The sequence below is a fragment of the Mytilus trossulus genome, chromosome 1 (genome assembly GCF_036588685.1).
Source record: "Mytilus trossulus isolate FHL-02 chromosome 1, PNRI_Mtr1.1.1.hap1, whole genome shotgun sequence".
NCBI classification, from domain to species: Eukaryota; Metazoa; Mollusca; class Bivalvia; order Mytilida; family Mytilidae; genus Mytilus; species Mytilus trossulus.
Genome location: NC_086373.1, coordinates 91,267,024 through 91,286,982, shown reverse-complemented (window position 1 = coordinate 91,286,982; position 19,959 = coordinate 91,267,024).

The window sequence follows — 19,959 nt, the reverse complement described above, 5'->3', positions numbered from 1 at the left end:
TACCGCAATGGTAGGTTGTTGAAAGGTTTTTCATTGATTCTCTGGAAAAATTACCTTCACCTTACATAAGCATAGACCTGTCTTAATTCCACATAGACGCTATGATCTTATATTTTGCTAACATCTTACGTTTTGCCACTAAGATTTTCTTTTGAGTGGCTCCTTTTCCCCCTCAAAAAGGAAAACAAATATTATAAAAATTTTGCCGAACGAGAAACAATTTTTCTCAAATAATAAAATCAAATATGCACAATCTTTTGTTCTATTAGACTAGACCTGCCAATCACATACACTTTCGATTGACAAAGGCTAGTAATGAAATATTGGGATAAATATTAGTTTTAAATTGCTGAATTTTCATGATGACTATTTTACTATGATAATTAATGCCAAGTACTAAATACATAATATTTTAGTGTCATTCTGCTTCTTGATGTTTTTTGAATAGTCAAGGTGTTCAAACTATCGGTTGTATTTGTGGAATTATTTTCATTATTGATGGGATAATGAAATGTAGGCTAAATATAGTAATATCGTATGTTCTAAAGGAGGTGTAATGCTGTATTTTGATTACCATGAAACTTTCTCTCGGGTATATCTAGCAAATTTTATGTATTCAACGATCAATCAATAAGGCTGATTGTTAGTTTCTAAACGCCCATGGCAAATATTTCATGCATGTTCAGCACAAGATAAGGTTAACAATGAATACAAAAGAAAGTTGAACAGGCAATCCGAGATGAAGGTCGGGCAAATTTAGATTGCCATTTAAAAATGAGGATAAAAAGGACAGGGACAGACATATTGCCTTGTAACACTGAGGTCACCTAGAAACACTCAGAGAGTTCTTAACGTACAGAGAGCGTAATACCCTCTCTACACAATGCATCGGCTTGACAGTACGTTACTGCGTACTTGTACATCCTCAATAGCAAAACTGACGCCCCACTCTGGCAAAAACTTACTGCCTGTCGGAAAAAGACCTGTAATAATCACATTTCTAATCCAGTCAATCTATCGTTGGAATGTGATAGTATTGTAAATTTAGAGGTAAAATTCCGTTATAAAAGTATTTAGTATGAAGGTTATTTTCTCGTTTTATATATGAGGTATTGCTTGTTTGCGTTCGTGACCTGAGTATAACATCTCTCGGGAATGAGCAATAAAGTAAATATTTATTATATTTATACATAATGTAGTTGTATGATATTTTCTTATTACTATCATCAGAGACTTACGGACAACATCATAAGATCGATGATAAAAAATGAATTTCATATAGGTTTGTTTACAGGAATTGATTTTTGTATTGAAGAATTAAAGCGCGTTTCGAGGAGTTAAAGTTCTGGTGTATTTAAAGACTTTAGTTAAGGAATGACTTTGATTGTATTTAAGGTAGGGACTGTCTATTGCTACAAAGTCAGTAGAGAATATGTAAGAATGGTAAACATTTGATTTTTTTAAATTTCTGGTATTAAAAGATGAACCCTTATTCCCATATCACATATTTTGCATATTTTTAGCATTTTTTAATGACCAAATTTCACTACTTTTCAACAATTGGAAGTTATTAACCTTGGCTGTCTATACAGCCCTCGCATGGTCGCTAGTACAACTACAGAAAACAGACAGGTACAGGGGAAAGTGTTGAATATTGATAATGTATTTACTTTTTGTTGGTTTGTTTGTTTAAAATAACTTTGAATAACTGCAGAATACAGAAACAGGTACAGAGAAAAAGTGTTAAAAGTTGTCTTTCACAAACAAATCAACAAAAAGTAAATACATTATAAATTCAATACCGTTGATTTAGAATATACCTCCCTTACAGTGTAAATGATATATCACCCGAAAGTATTTTTCTTAACCGCTCGATCTGGATCTTAAATAATTAATACGATTATTTTAAGTACCATCAGCAAGCCAAAATGGTTAAGTGCCATGTCAATACCAAAGTACTGATCTACTGGTACTCTCGGAGAGAACACGTCTACACAAAATGTATCAATCCAGAGCTCATGGTATCATTTCACAATACCAATTTTTCTACACCTGGCATTCATTATATCAGTATAATAAATGTGGCAGCACACAAGTGAAGTCCTTTGACCACTTTGTCATTGCTTTAAACAGGCTGTGGTAAGTGGGTCATTAATTTAACCCCAGTGCACTTTAAAATCAAGTAAAACAACAACTTTTGATGTCAACTCCCTATTCATATTTGATCATACATTTACTATATGCTTCGTTACGTGTTTCGTTATGTGTTGTAGTAATACTAGAGCCTCCCACATAAACCTAAAGTAAAGAAATGTGCTTCTATGGAACGCCATGACTGTCTCCTATTGTTGATTTAATATGTTCGGTGCTTTATGCATTATGATAAGTAGTATTTATATTATGTTCAGTAGTTTTGACATTATGTTTTGTAGTTGTTACATTATATTCGGTGCTTTGGTTATTATGTTAAATAGTTTCATTATTATATGCAGTGGTATTTAAGCTATGTTTGGTATTAGTACTTCTGTCGTTATATTCAGTGCATATTGTTTTTATTATATTCAGTTCTTTTGACATCATGTGCAGCAGGTTCAATATTATTTAAAATACATTATAATAACTTTCAGTGGTCACGGTTTGTTTATACGAGCTGAATCGTTTCGCCAACGTCGCCCACTTCATCGACTGCTTGAGTGCTGTACTATCTTTTCCTACTATTGAATATCGCTACCATGGTTTCTTGGACAAAATAAGCACATGACAATTATAAAACGTTAATAGAGATTCCATCTAATTATGCGAGCTAGTTTATAAAGTCATACAAGTTTCTTTATTAAAATATTTCAAATTAGTCAAGTTGGCATATTCTGAATGTTTTGATTATCATGTGCACATAACTGTAAGGAATTAAGGTAATTTGACATCATTATTTTTCCACTATTTGAATGCATCTGGTCTATTATAAATATTTTTTTAAATATGATTATTGGACCATTTTTATTATTCAAAAAGTTGTAATATAAACTAAGTTTTGACGGGAAAAAAATTGCGTCTTAAATTTAAAAAATCAAGTTGCAAATACAACTACTCAGTTACCGCAATATGCTTTCGTGGAGTTTGACACCGTAGTGTTAGAACGGAATTGCATGGTTTGTAATGATTGGTAATTCAAAAGAAAGTGGGTGAATGTAATATTTTTTTACAGTAACAGATATATTACTCTTCAACTTCTTACTTTATTTGGCCTTTTTAACTTTTTTAGCTCACCTGGCCAAAAGGCCAAGTGAGCTTTTCTCATCACTTGGCGTCGGACGTCCGTCGTCGTCGTCGTCCTGCGTCCGTCGTCGTTAACTTTTACAAAAATCTTCTCCTCTGAAACTACCGGGCCAAATTAATCCAAACTTGGCCACAATCATCATTGATGTATCTAGTTTAAAGTTTGTGTTTTTTGACCCGGCCAACCATCCAAGATGGCCGCAATGGTTAAAAATAGAACATAGGGGTAAAATGCAGTTTTTGGCTTAAAACTCAAAAACCAAAGCATTTAGAGCAAATCTGACAAGGGGTAAAATTGTTTATTAGGTCATGATCTATATGCCCTGAAATTTCAGATGTATCAGACAACTAATTGTTGGGTTGCTGCCCCTCAATTGGTAATTTTAAGGAAATTTTACTGTTTTTGGTTATTATCTTGAATATAATTATAGATGGAGATAAACTGTAAACAGCAATAATGTTAAGCAAAGTAAGATTTACAAATAAGTCAACATGACCAAAATGGTCAGTGGACCCCTTTCGGAGTAATTGCCCGTTATAGTTAATTTTAACCATTTTCGTAAATATCCATGATCTTTTACAAAAATCTTCTCCTCTGAAACTACCGGTCCAAATTAATCCAAACTTGGCCACAATCATCATTGATGTATCTAGTTTAAAGTTTGTGTTTTTTGACCCGGCCAACCATCCAAGATGGCCGCAATGGCTAAAAATAGAACATAGGGGTAAAATGCAGTTTTTTGCTTTTAACTCAAAAACCAAAGCATTTAGAGCAAATCTGACAAGGGGTAAAATTGTTTATTAGGTCAAGATCTATCTGCCCTGAAATTTTCAGATGAATCAGACAACCCATTGTTGGGTTGCTGCCCCTAAATTGGTAATTTTAAGGAAATTTTGCCTGTTTTGGGTTATTATCTTGAATATAATTATAGATAGAGGTAAACTGTAAACAGCAATAGTGTACAGCAATTTAAGACTAAAAAATAAGTCAAAATGACCAAAATGGTCAATTGACTTCCTAAGAAGTTATTGTCCTTTATAATCAATTTTTAACAATTTTCATAAAATTTGTAAATTTTTACTAACATTTTCCACTGAAACTACACGGACAAGTTCATTATAGATAGAGATAATTGTAAGCAGCAAGAATGTTCAGTAAAGTAAGATGTGCAAACACATCACAATCACCTAAACACAATTTTGTCATGAACTGTCTGCTTCCTTTGTTAAATTCACATATACCAAGGTGAGCGACACAGGCTCTTTAGAGCCTCTAGTTTGGATTCGAGCGTCACTGATGAATCTTTTATAGACGAAACGCGCGTCTGGCGTATACACAAAATTTAGTCATGGTATCTATGATGAGTTAATTTACAACCACTTGGTTGATGCCACTGCTGGTGGAGATTTATTTCCCCGAGGGTATCACCAGCCCAGTAGTCAGCACTTTTGCTGACATGAATTATCATTGATATGGTTATATTTATAAATTACCTGTTTACAAAATTTTGAATTTTTGAAATACTAAGGCTTTTCTACCTCAGGCATAGATTACCATAGCTGGATTTGGCAAAACTTTTAGGAATTTTGGTCCTCAATGCTCTTCAACTTCGTGCTTTATGTGGCCCTTTTAACATTTTTGGATTCGAGCGTCACGGATGAGTCTTTTGTAGACGAAACGTGCGTCTGGCGTATATACAAAATTTAGTCCTGGTATCTATGATGAATATATTTACTATATCAAGTGTCTGCTTGATGATTTTGTTAAGAAAACGTCTGCATGTATGTAGGACTCAAATCTATGGCAAATGTGAAGTTACAAACGCCAAAACAACCCAAATTTATGGCATATCTTTTACATAACGTCACAATAGTCCATTTGCCAATTCCCGTAATTGACCCTGTGATTAGAGACCTTTTTTTTTGTCTCCCTTATGGTGACCTTCTGCTGTTGTGTTTTTTTTATTTGGTCGGGTTGTTGTCTCTTTGACACATTCCCCATTTCCATTCTCAATTTTATGCCACAGTGGAACACAAAGACGCATATTTGCTGTGATGTTAAGAGTATTTGCTTGGCATTGAAAACCTCACTGAAACTTTGATATGAAGAACAGCAATAAAAGCCCTATTCATTTGCATTTTATGATTATTTTCCTGTACAAAGATATCCCTCACTCCTCTTGCAGTCATTCGCCTGTCAAATTCCTTTTAAAGAAATGTATAAATACAAAAAACAAATCGCTCGCCTTTTTTTTAAAGAGTTAATGTTCGAAGAACCATTTAAGAGTAAATGTTCGAAGTTTCAAATTGGTGTGGACTAAACGCTTTCCTTATAATGGGGTTGGGCACCCAAAAACAAAAACAATCGTTGGACCAACAATTCATTTTAACATAACAGTCCTTTCTTTATATATTATTTTAGTTTAACCTCTCTGTAATTTTAATTATATAGCTGTTGAAATTTAATCTTAATGTCCAAAAGACTGTACAATCATTACATTTACTATACAATCGATTGGCGATCTTTAAAATTGGTAAATAAAAGTGATCGTCTGGTTGGCTCGATATGTTTAGGTATTCATCCAATGATTGAAGCATTCATGACAAATGGTTCCTCGTGGACAGTTTCGATTTCAGGTTAGTTTGACGTAAAAACTATCGTCCTGATTTGATCTACAACAGTGTAAATAAGTGTAGGCAGCCATAAACGTCTACCACCGAGTTAGTATCCTTTTAGGCAGTATAAGATTGCGGCGGTTCATAATATATATTTATAAAAAGATGTGGTATGATTGCCAATAGAACAACTCTCCACAAGAGACCAAATGACACAGAAATAAAAACGTCGTCGTACGGCCTTCAACAACGAGCAAATACCATACCAGATAGTCAGCTATTAAAGGCCATGAAATTACAAATGAAACAAGTGAAACTGCGAGCTACTGCTCACTGATGATACCCCCGTCGCAAGTGGATAATATTAATAGTGTAAAAATATGCAAGTGTTCGGTAAACAGGAAGTTGTCGAGTGATGAATCTGAAAACGCATCACACGGTATAACTGACTTATATAAATCCTGAAACCAAATTTCAGAAATCCTTGTACTGTAGTTCCTGAGAAAAATGTGACGAAAATTTTCAACTTGGCTATCATGTGTAAAATCATACAAGTGTTCGGTAAACAGGAAGTCGATGAATGATGAATCTGAAAACGCATCACACGGTATGGCTAACATATATAAATGTTGATACCAAATTACAGAGAGGGTGGATGACGGTAGTTCCTGAGAAAAATGTGACGAAAGTTTCATGGGACGGACTGACTGACGGACGGACGGACTGACAGACAGACAGAGGTAAAACAGTATACCCCCCTTTTTTGAAAGCGGGGGTATAAAAAAAAATAAAAAAAATGTTTGTTAGAACTCAACAAAAAGCTGATATAAAAGACAAATATACAAAAAACTGATCATACATTTGTTTGATACAATAACTCAACGGCGGGATGTAAAAACAGCAAGCCACGCCAAAAGGGCCAAAAGGAATATAACCAAAGATCGTTTCTTCTCTGAAACTAGAACATAACATATTGACATGACACATATATTGATATACGAGTACTGTTCCAGGCTCGACAATATGTATAAAATTAAACACGATAATTTATCAACTTCATAATTCATACTATTTCAAAATTAGTGTTGATTTGTATAATATAAGATTATAAGTATAGAGAAATATTTTAATTTGGAATTCAAAAGGAAAATATATGAAATTTGGGAAATATTTTGTAAAGAAACATCCGCCTTTACATTGTCTTTATTTTTACTCATTTCCTATTTTTAAAAAAGTAAAAGTAACAAAAAGTAAAGAGACTTCATGAATAAGCTATGATTTACATTTGTTATATATTGCAATTGCAATTTCGATTTCAAATTTCATTTGTTACCCATGAATAATTTACTTTTCATGGTGCTGATCAACAGAGTTTACATAATTGAAATTTTAAGTTACGAGAATTTGAATGTGAAGCTATTTTTTCTTGCAGCACTGAACAGGAAGTTATTGGTCTTTTAGAAAAAATAAACTAATAAATTGCAAATTTGTCGCTCCATTTTTGTTATATTAGCATGTATTTTGTGGTGTCCACATGCAAGAGGTAATGCAAATGGTGGATTGTCGTAGATCACTTTCCATTTTAAATTACAATTTTAATAACGTCAATTCTCGCGATTATTTTTTTTTAAATGACAAATTTTATTTTGCTTCTTGTAATACCTAACCATTATAAGGAAAACGTTTGGATGCACACTTCGTTTTATTATTTGATTAATTGATAATACCAGAAGAACGTTTTCATTACCAAATCTTAAAGCATGCAGAAACTTTATGCAATAAAAGATTGGCGAAATGCTAGGTTTTTTTTTTTTATCAAAGGGACATTTGCTTAAATAAAACATTACATTTAACAAATTGTTATTCTTTTGAATCGCGTATCTCCGCTTTACAGTTTCTTGAATAAACTAAACAAAGAGAAAAACCCACAAAAAACGTGCAGTTCAACAATGTTGATATTGATTAAAATAGTGTTGTAAATAACGAGTTTACTAAAGTATGGTAAGAGAGGAACATACCAGAGGGACAGTCAAACTCATAAATCGAAAATAAACTGAAAACGCCATGGCTTAAAATTAAAAAGACAAACAGACAAACAATAGTACACATGACACAACAGAGAAAACCAAATAATAAGCAACACAAACACCACCAACAATTAGGGGTGATATCATATACTCCGGAAGGGTAAGCAGATCCTGCTACACGTGTGGCATCCGTAGTGTTGCTCATATTATAACAAATCCGGTAGGTCATATTCATGAAAGGGAAGGGGATTGTAGTTACGACGTAAGGAACATATCCGATATCATCTGTGAAACTTGATATATAAGATACCTTTTGTGAGAAAAAAAAATATGACCCTTCTTAATTTGGTCAGGTTCTCCATATATCAATTTAACAGGATAGCAAAGTATAAGCGCTTGAATATTTTTCAATACTTAACGATATAACTAGTTCGGTTGATTTCCCATGATAACTCCTTTGAAGTTGTGTTGCTTTTGCTTTTTTAAAACCAATATTTTGTTATAGTAGGAGAAAACATTTATAATTTTAATATTGTATCATCACGGATCTTATTTATTGCTAGTATATTGTTCGAAATCGTAGTAGCATATCAAATAATTAAGCTTAGTTAATACCGTGAATGACAAACTTATCTGTAACCGCAGTCTCTGTTTGTTTTCGAGGCAAACGTAACATTAAACAAGATTCCTTAATAACACATCGTTAACTGCTGTCCCCCCCTTTTTTTTTAAAAACATTATTACCTAAAATGTCGTGTTTGTCTTGTTCAGACATTGTTAATGTAATGCAATGTTAGACTAGCTATAAAACCAGGTTTAATCCACCATTTTGAACAGTTGTTATCAATTCGATTTATGTGTAAGAGCTTTTAATTTTGCCGTATGATTAAGGACTTTCTGGTTTTAATTTTCCTCGGAGTATGTTTTTTTGTTTTGTAATTTTACTTAACACGAAAATCACCATGTTGTGGGTTAAAATACGTGTGGGCAGTGTTCAACCTATAGATAAACGTAATACAAAATTCTAACATAAAGTATCAAAGAAAGATTGAAAAAAGAGGCATAATTTATTATCTGTAACTAAACTTCCATTTTTTATAATGTGTCTCTATTAAAATTCACTATTGGTGTGGAAAAAAAACCTAAACAGAGATTCTGTACACCAGACGTGCGTATCGATCAACTTGTCTTCTCGAAATGATAGACGTTATAGCAATGAAGGTTGACAAAGGCACCAGTCTTCTATTTCCCTTTTCAAACTGCATTGATCATTGCCGCTTTTGACATTCCGGTCACCAATTAAACATAGGGAATATCATTTAAACGTCAAAAGATCGCCTGAAAAGAAAAAAAAATAATTTGTAAACAAAAACACTTGAAAATTGTGTTTCAATTTAAGATCAGATGACGAAAAAACTCATCAAAGATACCAGGCTTATACTGATTGATGATTATTCTAGTTTTCTGAATGGAACTCCATTTATATATCATACAGAACAAATAAATAAAGAAACAAAAGACACGACTAACTCTGATTCATGTACACTCATATCACTAATTTAAGCGGTCATCTCAGTACCAGAATATATAACAAACGAGACGCTTTTAACTTTGAAATTATCAATCTCCCCCCCCCCCCCCCCCCCACCCACCCACCTAAGAAATATACCAACTACACCTGCATATGTGATATACATTTCCCAACTCAATCGGTATTCATGATCTTGCAGCTGATACTCGGACTTTGTAGAACGTCACTTGTGTCCGAGCAGAAAGTTGATGAACCGTTTTAAAATTTTCCTCGGGGACGTTTTCTTTTTTTGAATTTTTCCTTGTTTTTTTACAAGTACAAGAACTTTTAGACGGATACACAGGGACCAAACAATTAACATCTTCATTATGTTGAATGTTAGCCAAACTAGGAAATTCACGAATTCTTACAAAGCCGCACAGTGCCTTAAATGTTTCGGTTTTGGTCAACGCTTGTCTACTAATTGTACCTGTTTTAATGTGATTTATGTTTATAAAAGAGAGACGAAAGATACCAGAGAGATAGTCAAACTCATAAAAAGAAAATAAACTAACAACGCCATGGCTAAAATTTAAATGACAAACAGAGAAACACAATGTGAACACGGTCATAGATTACCTTAGACGTATTTGGCACAAGTTTTAGGAATTTTGGATCCTAAATGCTTTTCAACTTTGTACTAGTTTGGCTTTATAAATATTTTTATATGAGCGTCACTGATGAGTCTTATGTAGACGAAACCCGCGTCTGGCGTACTTAATTATAATCCTGGTACATTTGATAACTATAAACAACGTCAGTATGATTCTGAACTCCCACATGATGTATAGATGTTATAGTTTATTAATTTTAAAGAAGTGAGATTTCCTGTTTATTTTGTAATTGTGTAAATGAAACATTAAATTTTAGCGTAAATGAAAACTTGTTTCTTTACCAGAAAAATCAGATGCAGTACACTAGGTTAACGATGGTTCTTTGCAGGCAGAACAATTGCTATCAAAATGAAATTCACATTTCATAGATATTGTTACGAAAAGTTGTATAATTATAAAAGATATTGCGATGATTTTAAACAAGTTATTTGTTCATTGCTGATATTTTTAATTTATCTGCAAATATTGCAATGAAGAGCATGGAGAGAACACAATGTACTTGCTAGAACAACATGACGACGTGGAAGACTTCATCGTTCTATATAACTTAAGCAAGAGGGACGAAAGATACCAAAGGGACAGTCAAACTCATAAATCTAAAACAAACTGACAACGCCATGGCTAAAAATGAAAAGACAAACAGACAAACAATAGTACACATAAGACAGCATATAAAACTAAAAATAAGCAACATGAACCCCACTAAAAAGGGGTGATCTCATGTGCCCCAGAAAGGGTAAGCAGATCCTGCTCCAAATGTGGCACCCGTCGTGTTGCTTATGTGATAACAAATCCGGTAAATAGTCCAATTCGGGATGTCACATTAAATAAATAATGCTACTTTACTTAGATAAAGGTTACAATTATCTCAAGGATTATGATTTAGGCATTCCATATGTAATGTCAGTGTATTAATGATTTAGTTTTATGAGTCATTTAGCTTTGATGATTTCTCTATGCACAACGGTTTTTTTTATACCGAGGCGGTTTCTAGTGCACTGCATATTGTTGAAACACCTGGTTTTAGTGACCTTGATTGTAACCGTCTCTTTCTTTTTTAACTTAAGTCGTTCGGATACTGTATCGATGTCCTATAACAACACATATTTTATTCCATTAACATGTGTTGTAACATCGTCCTATACAGCCTTTTATTTGTAGTGTTTTCCGGACTAAAGCCCTGGTCACAACGAATCCACAACACATCTATGCAGCTCCACGACATGAAGTTTGGTCAAATCGCGTGTCATCTGTGATCGTCGTACGACAATCTCACGACAGTTGCACGATATTTTGAGGATCGTGGCGCTGTCGTGTGTCGTGGGACAGAAATTGCTCTACGAAATTTCATCGTATCACGCTCGTGTGGCTGTCGTGAGAGTGTCTTAACACAGTCGTTCGACTGTTGTGCGATAAACACATTGTCGTGGGTACCAACATACACCATTTTAATAACACAATCGTCGCAGGACTGTCGTTCGACAATCTCACGACTGTCGCAAGATACTCGTGATATAGTCGCACGATTGCCTCACGAATACCAAATTTCGTACGATGCTCGCACATCATTGATTGTCTGTCGTACGACAGCGTTACGTTCGTCGTGCAGCATATTCACATTTTATTTAGAAGAATACAATTCGGCGGGAATGACTGTTTGAAAAAAACATACCGTCTACCATTTTAAAAGGATGGCTTTTCCACCAGAACGATTATGTTCGGCCCTGTTGAATAGGCTCCTTGCCGGACTTCAACAAGAGCAAACTATAGTCCTCTTAGCGTTGATTATGAACAGTAAAAAACGTTGGTGGGTTAAGCCATGTATCGAATGGCGCATGATGTTTTGGCAGTATAGTACACTGATGCAAGAGTTGGAACTGGAATCTGCCGGTGATTTCGTTTGATTCTTGCGAATTGAGCATGGCATGTTTTAGAGCTTTTGCTGAGAGTCGCCACTCGCATCACAGTTGCACAAAAGTCGTACTACAGTCACACGCGCATCCCAATACATAAAAACCTGAAAAATAGCCCAAAACAACTCACGATTTTCGCACAACCGACTTGCGACAAGCACACGACAGTACAATTACATATTTTTTTTGTATTGTAAACATCGTGGGCATGTCGTAGATGATGTGACCACTCGAAATATTATTATGGCATTTTACACGACAGTGCACGAAATCTGTTTTATAGATCTTCCATGACAAAAAATCATACGATTTGTAGGGACCGGGGCTTAACGAATCGAACGTAAGCATACTAAGATTTTCGAAGTATTGAATTAAAAGCTCCTGTTATAAACCTTTGTTCAAAATCCTTCTACTTCAACGTAGCATGAACTCATTCTAAAAACTAATTTTCTCTGCAAACTAATCTAAGTAGTGGAAAGAAAAATCACTATTCTAATTAAATTTACCAGCATTGTAGTAATTAAGGGCGAACTTAATACACGATAAAATATATGAATTTATAATTGTTTAGTATATTATTCATAAGTTTCACTCCTTTCACCTAATTGATTTGTTATGTTGTTGGTCCTCATTCTAAATATTAATGATATGTATGCTGTTTGGTGTTAAGCATACAAGAATCAATCAACCTCCCTCAGAAGGAATATGCAGTAAATTAAGAGAAAATGATTCAGATAATTTATATTACTTAATAGATGACGATTTTTTGTTTCTGTTTTTACACAAAATTTACGAAATTAACCCCAACAAAGAGTTCAAAGTACTGCCAGCTATTTTTATATTTCATTGGGGATTTCGGATTTAGAGTAAAAAAGTGACGGATATGATAATAAAATAGAAATGAGATATTAAGGACCCAGCAGTGTAGTAAAGTATTGTAATTTACTAATGTTATCATTCAATTACAGATCGTTTTCCCTTAATTATCGATAGTAGTTTTTTATCAGATGCAATAACATTATATAGTTCCGAAAAGGGTTGACTATTTCATGAACAATGGGTTTTAGTACATAAAAGATATTTACGCTATAATTAACTAATTACAAGAATCTTGTTTCTAGTTGTTCTGACTTGAGATTTATATAAAAAGAACTCATAATTCACTATTTAATTTTGGCAAAGCAGATTTCTACAAGGTCGTCTTTCGGGCAATACGTTTTGTCATCTTCAAGAATCCTTTTGCAATAAAGGATTTTTTAATGAGACTGTTTTGTGAGCCTTCAAACAGATTCCTTTCGCTAATGCAACATCATGACGGTCAGTTAATTAATTGGTCGAGGAAGCATGAGTATCTTGAGAGAATCGCCAACCTTTGGCAGGAAAAATAGTAATTCAAATAAATTGAGGTCATAATAGAATGCGCTATGGATAGAGTTTTTCGAACTCTCAACAATTTAATATACCACATCACATCGTGACCACAGAAAATGTATATGCTGAAAACAGTGTTTTCCTGGGAATATGGAATCAAAAGAGAAGACAGAAGTTAAACGGTAAAGAAACGAACCGAAAACTTCCCCAACTTGCCCAAAGCTATATTGTCATATCTCGTAGATCTGGCTGAGGAAAAATCATGAAATCAAAGCGCACAAATTCTATAACAAATGCAAAAAAATTAAATCAAATGTGTTTAATATAACAAATTCAGTCAATGCTAGGACCGGGTTCCAAAATGGTCAGTGAACCAAGTTAGAGAGAAGTGGAGGAAGTATTGCTCCAAAACCAAACTTGAGGCAAGTGACGTTAAAAGAGTCCACAAGAAGACCGACGGGGACCATATGTAGAGGATATTGATGACAAGTCCAAGAAAATAATTTTTCTACATGAATATGCTCCACATTTCTTTGTGATAGACATCGGAGTGCAGGAAAAAATGTTTCCAGATGCACAGGGTTCGTATTTATTTAGATTTACTACTATTTATTGTCTCCATTTATAAAAACGTCGCATTTAGTTCATTATTTACAAATAGAAATACATCTAACAGCAAGAATGTGTCCATAGTTCACTGATGCCCTATCCAAATTATGATCATTTTCTATGTTCAGTGGACGTGAAATAGGGGACAAAAATCGAAATGACATTAAAATTAGAAATATCATATCGTAGGGAACATGTGGCCCAAATTTCAAGTTGATACGACTTCAACTCAATCAAAAACTCTAACCTGAAGCGGAACTGATGGACGAACGGACGTTAAACTTTGTGGGACATTAAAACAAAGAAGTGGTATGGACGGGTACTTATACATCCTCACAACAAAAATACATTTAAATAATATCTGAGAGTACTCACAGTTAGTGACACCTAGTTCAAAACTACTGATATAAAATAATAAGAATAGTACACACACAAACAGTCAGATAATAAAATTACTTTTTACAATTTCAAGACATATTGTAGAGTCAAGAATGTGCATATTTATATAAAATTACATTTAGTTTGATTTTAATTTACAGATAACAATATTAGTAATTATATTAAACCAATTAAACAAAATTCCAAGGTCTATTTACAGCGTTGAATATGTAACCTTTTAGATTTGTTTTTTATGTAAATGGTCGATTAGTTAACCCGTATCGATCGTTTCAAAATTTCCGGGATCGGTAAATATCTCCGTATAAGCAAGGAGGTGCTATCACTTTTCTACAGATACAACCAAACTTCAAAACAAAAATCGTATACTAGTATCTGGGGAAGAAGTATACTACTATGGACGACTGTCAGCAAAAGTCAACTGAGAGATGATATCATAATATGCGATCAGTGTTTGATAATTGGGGCAATATGCGTAATTGTTTCTCCATATGCGGTAATGCTAACGTTTTCTTCTGTTGCTCAGCCCATATCGTAAACTTGTATATAAATGATGGCTTGTTTCGAAGCTGAGACAATTTTAACATATGTGGTTAAATTTTCGGGGTACGAAGTGTGATTCATTTTTCCGTTATCCTTTTGCGATGTGGCTCCTCATGGTAAAAACCCTCATTTTTAACACACTAAGTTCTTTGAAAATTTAAAACTTTGAAAACATTTCATAGCTCCATAATTTTTACACATTTATTCTGTGTTCCCTTACTTTCTAAATTAACACAAATGGTTCAGTTCAGTCATTTGTTTATCATAGAAATGTGTCAAATATCATTACACAGAAATTTTTTGTTTACGTGACTTTTGAGTTCGTTCCTCATTTCAAGACGCATAAGGGATATTGTCCTAACTGTATTTTACACCGATTCTTATAAGGCAATACATCTGTTTAACATTAAGAATGCCTGGGAAGGTTACCTTCTCCATATCAGCCATTTGTCCGTACCGTTCCAATACTGCTGTACAAAATTGCAGAATAAGACTTTTTTTCCCGGAATAATCGTGAGAAATTGCAGTTCTGTATGAACTTTGAATTGGTGACTACACCGTAGTACCATTTCAAAACTGCTCTACAGATTTGCAGAGCAATTTTTTTATTTCTTTTTATTTTCTGGCTCTTCTCTCTCTACGTGTTGTGAATCCTTCTAACGTAAATCCTTAATTTAAAGTAAGTGGACAAATATTTGCTTAAAGATTAAACGTCAACGAATCAGAATCTAAAGTTACATCTAATAGAATTTACAAGTTTCTGCATGAAATATATGTCAGTAAAACGTTCATGACGGGAAAGTTGAATCAATATTATTGTTAAAATGAAAACATTAAATGTATTGCATTTGTAAAAATAAAGCTTTCGGTTATACGCTAATACAATTCCAAAGCAGGCTCAATCAATACCTTCTAGGTTTCTGTAAATATTGACTATGCATTTTCCCATAGAAACTCCCTTTACGTCTAAAACTGTACCACTTTTACTTTCACTTTTAGGAAGTATCTATGAGTTTCAATGACTGCGAAGAGAAAAAATATGCACTTTTAAACAATTTAACTTACAAATATGCATATATTACGATTTATTTTGCATTCAAGCCTTTAAGTAAACTATGCATACTGTCAGTAACTTTAAACTGTGAATTTATGCCGAGTCATCATATTTAAGGCACAGGATTTTATCAATCTTCATGAAATATTTATAAAACTTCATATTTGAGTTAATTTCATTAAAATCTTTGATACTAGTATAAATCAAATTTTGTTACATTCTGAATGTTCTCTTATTTCGCCCACTATAGGTTGCATTTCTGTAAATATTGACGATGCATTTTCCAATAAGAACTCCATTTACGGCTAAAACTGTTTAACTTTTACTATGAAGATTTGAAAAAAAAACCATCCTAAAGTAGAACGTTCATATGCACTACTATATTATGCTACAGTAAAAATATAGGGCTGTGTGGCATATTTTCAACGTTTATATGCCCCGAACTTCTCAGAATTTAAACTAACACTAAATTTCATAACTACCCCTAATTCGACTGTAGGGTTACCACATATTTCAATATAAACAATATTCATATGTATATTTACTGGTATCATTCCCAAGATATGTCTCTATGAGATGCAACCTACAGATCAGAACTGGAACCAGTATATTATCAAAATTTATTATCTATGAATATTCCAAATCTCTCAACAAGAGGCGTGGTTAGAGAAACAGCTGTATTTACAAAGTGCAACCTCTAAATACCTGCGATGAATTTACTATTAAGCAGGAATTATCAAAATAGCAGCTTATGTTAGTCTCCACTGTCAATCTTACAAATATTTTTTGAAAGAAAATAATTTGTTGAATTTTATAGTATAGAGGAAAAGTCAAAGCACACAACACAACACTTCGCCTTAGAAGTTAGGAAAATGCTTGCTGAATTGATTGATTGGTGTCATTGTATGTTTTGTAACCTCCAGTGGATCTCCATCGATCGCTTTTGCAGGTTTTATGACTGTTAAAAGAGAGAGGATAGATAAAACGTTAATATATCATCTATGAAAAGTACGAGATAATTTTTCTGATCCTTTCAGTAGTCGGTTGTGCTACTACTTTCAACACCCTTTCTTCATATTAAGAAATGAGTTAGAAACGATGGTTTCAACGCCCTTAAGCAAAGGTGACCTTATATTTGTTTGCGCCATTATTTGAAGGTCGGTTCGGTGATATAGCTCGTCATATATTCAGGTAGGCTTTCAAATACATGTAGGTGAGGAAGAGCTTCTAAACGGAAAGTCCCTAATCAAATGGCAAAATCCATATAATACAAACACGTTAAACGAATGGACACCAACTGTCATATTCCTGACTTGTACATGCTGTCATTTTCTTATGTAGAAAGTGGTGGATTAAACCTGGTTTTATAGCTAGCTTAATCTCTGATTTGTATGACACTCACATGCAATTCCATTATATTGACAACGATGTATTGAGAAGCCCTAGCCCCTCGGTCATAAAACTGTGCTCGGGAGTACACAATTAGTGATCAAAACGCAAAATCCAGTGTTTTGATTGACTGATGAATAGTCCTAAGGGGCCAGCTGAAGGACGCCTCCGGGTGCGTGAATTTCTCGTTACATTGAAGACCTGTTGGTGACCTTCTGCTGTTGTTTTTTTCTATGGTCGGGTTGTTGTCTCTTTGATACATTTCCCATTTCCATTCTCATTTTTACTAAGCACGACAATCGTGCTAAAACTGACTTTAAAATTTCGGTAATTTTGTTGATGACAGTAGAAAGTTGCAAAGCTGACAGAGCTGGACAAAACTTCATTGTGTAAGGCACTTTAGACATTTACAACGTGGTTGTTAAAGGAGATCCGAATCGACATGCATAACGTTTTATATTCAAAGCGATAAATACATGCGACTTATTGAAGAAGAAAAAAAGGCCTTTTTAAATAAGTGAGCGCATCTCCTTTAGCCAAGGTTTACAATCCATTCGCCTCCTCTCCACCATTGGCAGATTGAGCCAAATTTTGTGAACCACTAGATAATGATTTACATTGGTCGCAGTCGTAACTAGCTGCATCCAATCAAAAAACGTTATACGGCGAACACGTGTAAATATTAAAATGTAAACGAACGCGAACTGCAGATTGCGCCACGATTAACACGTTTGAAGTATTAAACCAACTAATTGAAGTTCTGGGATATATTCCTCGTATAAACGATGACAATATTTATGGTTTCTGTTTTACGAAATTGAACAAGTTGTCGAAAATAGAGTTTGACAAATGCCACCTAGTGGAAACCCTCAGAAACAACAAAAACTATAACCAGTTGAGATGCTATGTGGGAAGTATCTTGATGCATGTATAGTTCAACCAAAAACACTGGGTTTACTTATGTCATCCTAATGTTTCTCAGCTGAAAAGCAATCAAAAAGTCACCAAGTTAAACGTCAAAGTTAAAAAAGAAATCCTATTCACACCGAACAAAACTTGCAACAACAAAAAGAGAAGTCGGTGTCAGCTTATTTTCTCATTGCAAAGCAAAGGTTAGTTTCCTGCTCCTTGTTACTGACAGTAGTTTCTAATAGTTATCAAAAGTATCAGGATTATAATTTAGTACGCCAGACGCGCGTTTCGTCTACATAAGACGCTCATATAAAAATAGTTATAGAGCCAAACAAGTACAAAGTTGAAGAGAATTGAGAATCCAAAATCCCAAAAAGTTGTGCCAAATACAGCTAAGGTTGTTAATTCCTGGGACAAGAAATCCTTAGTTTTTAGAAATTTTTTAGAAAGTTTTGTATACAGGAAATTTGTAAAAATAACCACATCATTCATATTCATGTCAACACATGCTGACTACTGGGCTGGTGATACCCTCGGGGACGAAACATCCACCAGCAGTACTAACATATTATAAAAGTAAAAAGATCAAATGCCTTTGTTTGTCTTTGTCCTTAGCGGAGAGGAGGGGAATTGATCTTAACCCTTTGCTGGCGAAGCTGATGTTACTTACTTACTTAATCCTCTTCGTGCGTTGATGCACATAAGGCCGACACTAGCTCTCTCCATAACACTGTCTTGTGCTTTCTTAAAATTGAGAATGGAATCTCTACTTCTCGCCTAGACATCCCAACTGTACTTAAAATGTATATAAAGATTCTTCGGAAATGATTCATTTTTTATTTAGCTTTCATGAATTTATATTTATTGTGAATCTAATCTTAAAAAGGCCAAATTAAGTACAAATTTGAATTCCGAAAGGTTTTGCATTCGAGTCCACCCTTTCCACAACGCGTAGTACTGATATAAGTACTCCCTTATTTTCAAGGGTACGATAGTTATTCCCATTCCAATGGGAACAAACTGTGCACCTCTACTTGCCGACTTATTTCTTTATTATTATGAGGCTGACTTCATGCAGGAACTTCTTAGGAAGAAAGATAAGAAGTTAGCAATATCCTTTAACTCTACTTTCCGCTATATAGATGATGTTTTTTCACTAAATAATTCAAAATTTGGTGACTATGTGAAACGCATCTATCCCATTGAACTAGGGATAAAGGATATTACAGATACAGTTAAGTCGGCTCCATATCTTAACTTACATCTAGAAATTGACAATGAGGGTCTATTGAAAACAAAACTTTACGACAAAAGATATGATTTCAGCTTTCCAATTGTGAACTTTCCATTTCTAAGTAGCAACATTCCAGCAGCACCTGCATACGGGGTATATATCTCCCAATTGATACGATATTCCCGTGCTTGCATTTCCTATCATGATTTTCTTGATAGAGGGTTGCTGCCCACAAGGAAGCTATTAAACCAAGAGTTCCAAATGGTGCAGTTGAAATCATCCCTTCGTAATTTTTACGGACGCCATCACGAGTTGGTTGACCGTTATGGAATAACCGTTTCACAAATGATATCGGATATGTTCCTGACGTCGTAACTACAATCCCCTTCCCTTTCACGAATGTGACCTACCGAATTAGACTATTTACCGGATTTG